The sequence below is a fragment of the Rattus norvegicus genome, chromosome 4, assembly GCF_036323735.1.
Source record: "Rattus norvegicus strain BN/NHsdMcwi chromosome 4, GRCr8, whole genome shotgun sequence".
In the NCBI taxonomy this organism is placed as follows: domain Eukaryota; kingdom Metazoa; phylum Chordata; class Mammalia; order Rodentia; family Muridae; genus Rattus; species Rattus norvegicus.
Window position 1 is genome coordinate 103,275,825 of NC_086022.1, and position 6,658 is coordinate 103,282,482.

Genomic DNA, 6,658 nt, shown 5'->3' on the forward strand with positions numbered 1-6,658 from the left:
AGAAAGCAAAAATCCAAAGGAGACTCTCTTGTGGAAGGGAAAGGTGAGGGGGCAGGAGGACTTCAAGTACTGGGTCACTAGATAGTGACTTCCAGGTCACCCTTGTATATAAAGGAATATTTTGCAATTCCCTGTGAAATAAGATAACAGAGAGTAAAAAAAGGGGGGGCAAGAAGATGTGGTCATATTGAAGAAGATGTTATTCAAAATAAAGATATACATAGTGGAGAAAGAAAAAAAAAGAACACCCAATGTGATTAAGACCATGAATGAGCATCTGTGATGAAGAGAAGGATGCAGACCAGAAGCGAAGTAGTGAAAAGTAGCTAAAAGAGGTTTTGATATGTGATCTTCTGATGAGGGATTTTTTTTAATTCACAAGCAAATAAAGTGAAATCTAAAAAATTTAGAGTCAAAATGTCAGTTTGCATCTGCAATACAATTAAACAAGCTTTATTTTTCCAAGTTCTGCTTATTCTGAGTGACTGAGGAAAGCTTCTTGTATGTTTACCATAATTGTCTCCTCACTCTATTGAACATAAAATATGCCTGAAAATAGTATGTTTGATAAGCAACTTGATAAATTATAAAGCAAACACATATCATGGGACAAACAGATCACTTATGAAATCTCTGTTTCACAGCTTCACCATTTATGGAAACAAGTTTAATAAAAATGTATAGTTCAGATTTCTGGGCAAAGATACATTTCAGAAACTGAGCCTCTGTGACCGGCAACCCCAGAAGGTTTTTGTTTAGGCATGGAGCATTGTGCTAGGAATCTCTTTATTCTGCTCACAGTAATAGGTTGCAGCATTATCAGCCTCCATGGAATGGATGGTAAAGGTGAAGTCTTTTCCTGACCCACTGCCACTGAACCAGGCAGGGACCCCAGATGCTAGGATATATGCAAAAGAGATCAGGAGTCTAGGAGGATGGCCTGGCTTCTGCTGGTACCAGTGTACATAATTATTGCCAAATTCAGTGACACTCTTGCTGGTTTTGCATGAGATAGTGGCCTTCTGCCCAAGAGACATGGGCAAAAAAAATGGAGACTGGGGTCAGTGCGATGTCACCAGTAGATCCTGCAATGATAAACACACCTTGTTGTCACAGATGCACTGAACCCCAGTGTAAACTGCACCCCAATGTAAACCCATCATCTATGTGCAATCTGTAACAGAAATCATGAGATACAGTATAAGGAGTCATAAATAAAAGGGAAACTAAAAAACAATTAAATGCCAAAATGTCAGTGTTCATGACACTGACATGTATGAAGAATATCAATGACTACAGGAGATTTTTCCAACACCATCACCCCTCACCTGGAACCCAGAGCAGCAGTACCCACAGCAGTAAAGTTGACCCCATCTCTGAGAGCTGGACTAGAGGCTGCCTCTTGGGCACTGATAGCTGCCCTTAAAAATGTTCTAAGGAATTTGCACTGTGGCTAATATCTCAATATGCAAATCTGCTCAGGAACCTTGGTTGGTATTCTTGGTGACACCTGCTTTTGAGTCACCCCATGGCAGTTAAGATTAGCAAAGAATTCCCTAGAGTATTTTAAGACTAACCACAGATTAGCTGGGTTTGTTGGCTCTTGCATAAGTATTTTCTTTCTTTTTTTTCATATTTTTTTCTTTATCGAGTATTTCTTATTCACATTTCGATTGTTATTCCCCTTCCGGGTTCCAGCTAACATCCCCCAACCCCTCCCTCTCCCCTTCTGTATGGGCTTCCCCTCCCCATACTCTCCCCCCGTTACCACCCTCCCCCCAAAAATCACGTTCACTGGGGGTTTAGTCTTGGCAGGACCAAGGGCTTCCCCTTCCACTGGTGCTCTTACTAGGCTATTCATTGCTACCTATGAGGTTGGAGCCCAGGGTCAGTCCATGTATAGTCTGTGGGTAGTGGCTTAGTCCCTGGAAGCTCTGGTTGCTTGGCATTGTTGTTCATATGGGGTCTCAAGCCCCTTAAAGCTCTTTCAGTCCTTTCTCTGATTCCTTCAACGGGGTTCCCGTTCTCAGTTCAGTGGTTTGCTGCTGGCATTTGCCTATGTATTTGCTGTATTCTGGCTGTGTCTCTCAGGAGAGATCTACATCCGGTTCCTGTTGGCCTGCACTTCTTTGCTTCATCTATCTTATCTAGTTTGGTGGCTGTATATGTATGGGCTACATGTGGGGCAGGCTCTGAATATGTGTTCCTTCTGCCTGTGTTCTAAGTATTTTCCTTCTTAATGGCACTTGAACTATAGACATTGACAAGGGGTGAACATTGTGTACAATGTAAGGGAAAGTCAGATGGTTCTGCTTCCAGAGATTTGACAGGAAGAAAGACCCTTACATCTACAGAGTAGCATAATTCAAGGGACTGAGTGAAGCTCAGTACACCACTCTCAAGGACTGACCGTTCTACATTACAACTTGACTGTTTCCAGAATGCCCATGGGGCATAGCTTTCAAACATAGCCAACATTGTGATCTTTATATCCTTCCATTGATGGAAAATGAGGGGAACACAAAGGTCTTCACCCTTTCAAAGGAATTCAGAGCAAGAGATGCTTTAAAATTCTTACACAACTGAATACTGACAACACACATTTTACTTGATTTTGGTTAATTAATTTCAATGTTGCTTTTCCACTTCTTTCTAAAGTGGTGTTTAGTTACACTCCTACTAATATGTTCTTACCTTTAGCTTGCAAGTATTCCAGAAGTTGGCAGAGGAAATGTTAATTGTGGAAATTGATCTTTCTCTCTCTGATTCTCTGTGCCTTTCTTTTGCTCTGTGTGTGGTTAAGAGAGTGAGAGACAGACAGACAGACACAAACAGACAGTGTCTAGCTCTTCTATGTTTTTCAGTTTGGAGGAAAGTATACGATTTCAAAATAACCCCCAATGATAATAAGGATTTCACTTGAATCTTTTGCAAAAGCTTCTCTCCTATCTATGATTTTATTAATTTGGCACTTTTTCCTTCTCATTTTTAGTTTGAATGCTGTTGTCTTCTATTTTTCAAAGAACAAACTCTTTGAATACTTTTATGTATGATTTGCATTGTTATTCAATAATCCATTTCATTCATTTTTGCCCTCATATTTACTATCTCTTTTCATTTACTGCTTTGGGATTGGATTGATCTTGTTCTAGTACCTGAGGCAAGACACTAGGTACTCATTTGACATCTCTCTGAACTTGGTCATTTAACTTAGTTCTTTGTGTTTTTAATACAGACATTCAAAGCCATATAATTTTCTCTCAGCATCACATAACTATATTGAAAAGATGTTGTTTTGTCATTTTGTCTGTTTATAGGAATTGTTTGTTTTTCTCCATGACTTCTCAATAAATCAGTGATAATACAAGAGGCTACTTGTTTTCTCCAATTAATTATTCAATTACTGTAATTTCTCTCTCTACTAGTTTCTTGTTTCATTTAGATTCTCTTATCCTTGATAAGACTTACTTTGTGGGTTAGAACATAGTCTGTTCTTTTGATGGTTCAATGGTCTGCAAGGAAAGATGTATAGTGTACATGAGTGATGTGATATAATTTAGATATCTGCCATGTCCATTCATATCTCCTACAGTTTAATTCTAAAGTTTCTATGGTGCTTTTTAATTTCAAGCATCAGATAAGAGTGGTTTGTTGTTGTATCAGGATATAACTGACTTTCTCTATGCATTGTTTCCATGTTTATTTGTTTTTACTGAAGCTCCATCACTTAGTGTGCATGTATTTGTAATTTTTGTGTACTTTCAGTGACTCATCTTTATAGCTTTCTTTATTTGTTAGTGGCAGTGTTGGCTTGGTTTCTACAGCACCAGATATCAGCAGATCTGACCCACTTACTTTTGGCTCCCGTTCTCCTAGTAGACTTACTTCTATGATTTAACTCTCTTCTTGTTGAGTGTCATTAACAGCAAGGTTTACTTCTTAGAGAAAGATGATGAGTACACTTTTAAATCTCGTTCAATAACATGTGTATCTTTATAGAGTAATTGTGGCCATATAAGGTTAAGAAATGATTGTTAATTCCTGTAAATTTGTTGTGGAATTAGATTGTTGTTGGTTTATTTGTTTGTTTGCTTGTTTGTTTTCCCTTTTCCTTACTCCTCAACTATATTCTATTTTTTTGACATTCAGTTTTGGACACATTGGACTCCTTTCCTGATAACCATTGTTTATCTCTTCATCCAGTGACATTAACATTTGTCTGTGTTCTCATGATTAAGATGATATTTCTTTTTCCCTGTGTGCATAGTATTTAAGATATCTTCTGCAGTGGCATCTTCAAGATCATGTACTGCCTTAATTTATGATTGTCTTGTAATATCCTCATTTTCCCTCAATTTAAAAGATAATTTTGTGGACATAGGTAACTTATTTAGCTTTTACATACCATCTAAAACTGAAATATATGGCTCCATGCTTTTCTGACCTTTAAGGTTTCCTATGAGAGTTTACATGCCAGTCTGATGTGTGTGCCTTTGGAGTTAAGTTGGCATTTTTCAATTATGTCTTATTATTATTGTTATTACTATAATTATTTTGTTTATTTACATTTCAATGTTGTCCCCCTTCCTGATTCCCCCTCTATGAGCTCCCCACTTAATTCCCCCACCCCTGTGCCTCTAAGACTGTGCTTCCTCACCCAACCACCCACTCCCACCTCACCTCTTTACCATCCCCCTTCTCTGGGGCATCTTTTGACATTGATTCTTCACTTTGTACTTTTGATGTTTTCTCATGTTTTCAACTTAGGGAACTAAATGTCTTTCTTTAGTCATTAATTTTGCTTAATACATATAGGAATCCTTTTGTTCTCATTTCATTCAGTATGTTTCTTATATCTTTTTTGATAATTTCTTTATTTAAAATTCAATTCAACTGTTATCCTCTTTCCTGGTTTCTGCTCCAGAAACACACTATCTCATCTTCCTCACCTTGATTCTATGTGGGTGCTCCCTCACCCACCCACCCAATCCTTTCTACCTTCCCATCCTGGCATTCCACTACACTGTGGCATTGAGCATTCATAAACCAAGGGCCTCTCCTCTCACTGATGCCCAACAAGGTCGTCCTCGGCTACATATGTGACTGGAGCCATGTGTCGCTCCATATGTACTCTCTGGTCGGTGATATATTTCCAGGGAGGCCTGGGGGGATCAGATTGGTTGATATTGCTCTTTCTACGAGGTTGTAAACCCCTTCAGCTCCTTCTGTCCTATATCTAACTCCCCCACTGTGGACCCTGTGCTCAGTCCAATAGTTGGCTGCTAGCATCAGCCTCTGTATTTGTCAGGCTCTGACAGAGCCTCTTAGGAGACAGCTATATCAGGCTCCTGACAGCAAGCACCTTTTGGCATCCTCTTTAATTTCTGGATTTTGTGCCTGTCTATAGGATGAATCCCCAGATGAGGCTGTCTCAGTATGGCTTTTCCTTCAGTCTCTTCTCCACGCGTTGGCTCCATACTTCTTCCGGTGAGTATTTTGTTCTCCCTTCTAAAACGACTGAAGTATCCACACTTTGGTCTTCTTCTTCTTGAGCTTCATGTTGTCTGTGGATGGTACCTTGAGTAACTTGAGATTTGTAACTAATAACCACTTATTAGTGAGTGCATACCACATGTGTTCTTTGTGACTGGGTTACCTCACTCAGGAAAATATTTTCTAGTTCCATCCATTTGCCTAAGAATTTTATGAAGTCATTATTTTTAATAGCTGAGTAGTACTCCACTGTGTAAATGTATAAAATTTTCTGTATCCATTTCTATGTTAAAGGACAAATGGGTTCTTTCCACCTTCTTGTTATTACAAATAAGGCTGCTATGAACATAGTTGATAATGTGTCCTTGTTATATGTTGGAACATCTTTTGGGTATATGCGCAGGAGTAATATAGCTGGGTACTCAGGTAGCACTATGTCCAATTTTCTGAGGAACTGCTAGACTTGTTCCCAGAGAGGTTGTACCAACTTGCAATCCCACCAACAATAGAAGAGTGTCCCTCTTTGTCCACCTGCTAACCAGCATCTGCTGTCACCTAAGTTTTTGATCTTAGGCATTCTGACTGGTGTGAGGTGGAATCTCAGGGTTGTTTTGATTTGCATTTCCCCGATGACTAAGGAGGTTGAACATTTCATCGGGAACTTCTCAGACATTTTGTATTCCTTAGTTGAGAATTCTTAACTTATCTCTGTACCCCATTTTTAATAGGGTTATTTGGTTCTCTGGTGTCTAACTTCTTGAGTTCTTTGTTTATATTGGATATTAGTCCTTTATTAGATGTAGAATTGGTAAAGATCTTTTCCCGATCTGTTGGCTGCCATTTTGTCCTATTGACAGTGTCCTATGCCATGAAGAAGCATTACAATTTTATGAGGCCCTATTTGTCTATTGCTGATCTTAGAACATAAGCCATTGGTGTTATGTTCAGTAAATTTTCCCTTGTGTCCATGTGTTTGAGACTATTCACTACTTTCTCTGCTATTAGTTTGAGTGTATCCAACTCTATGTGGAGGTCCTTGATCCACTTTGACTTGAGCTTTGTATAAGGAGATAATTATGGATTGATTTGTATTTTTCTACATGCTGACCACCAGTTGAACCAGCATCATTTGTTGAAAATGCTGTCTTTTTTACAGTTTCGTTTT

General features: G+C 38.8%; 1 pseudogene; it reads right to left on the reverse strand.

Annotated features, from left to right (window-relative positions):
• Nucleotides 1-476: 476 nt before the first annotated feature.
• On the reverse strand, nucleotides 477-5,477 carry Igkvl-ps12 (immunoglobulin kappa variable like, pseudogene 12; annotated as a pseudogene).
• Nucleotides 5,478-6,658: the final 1,181 nt, after the last annotated feature.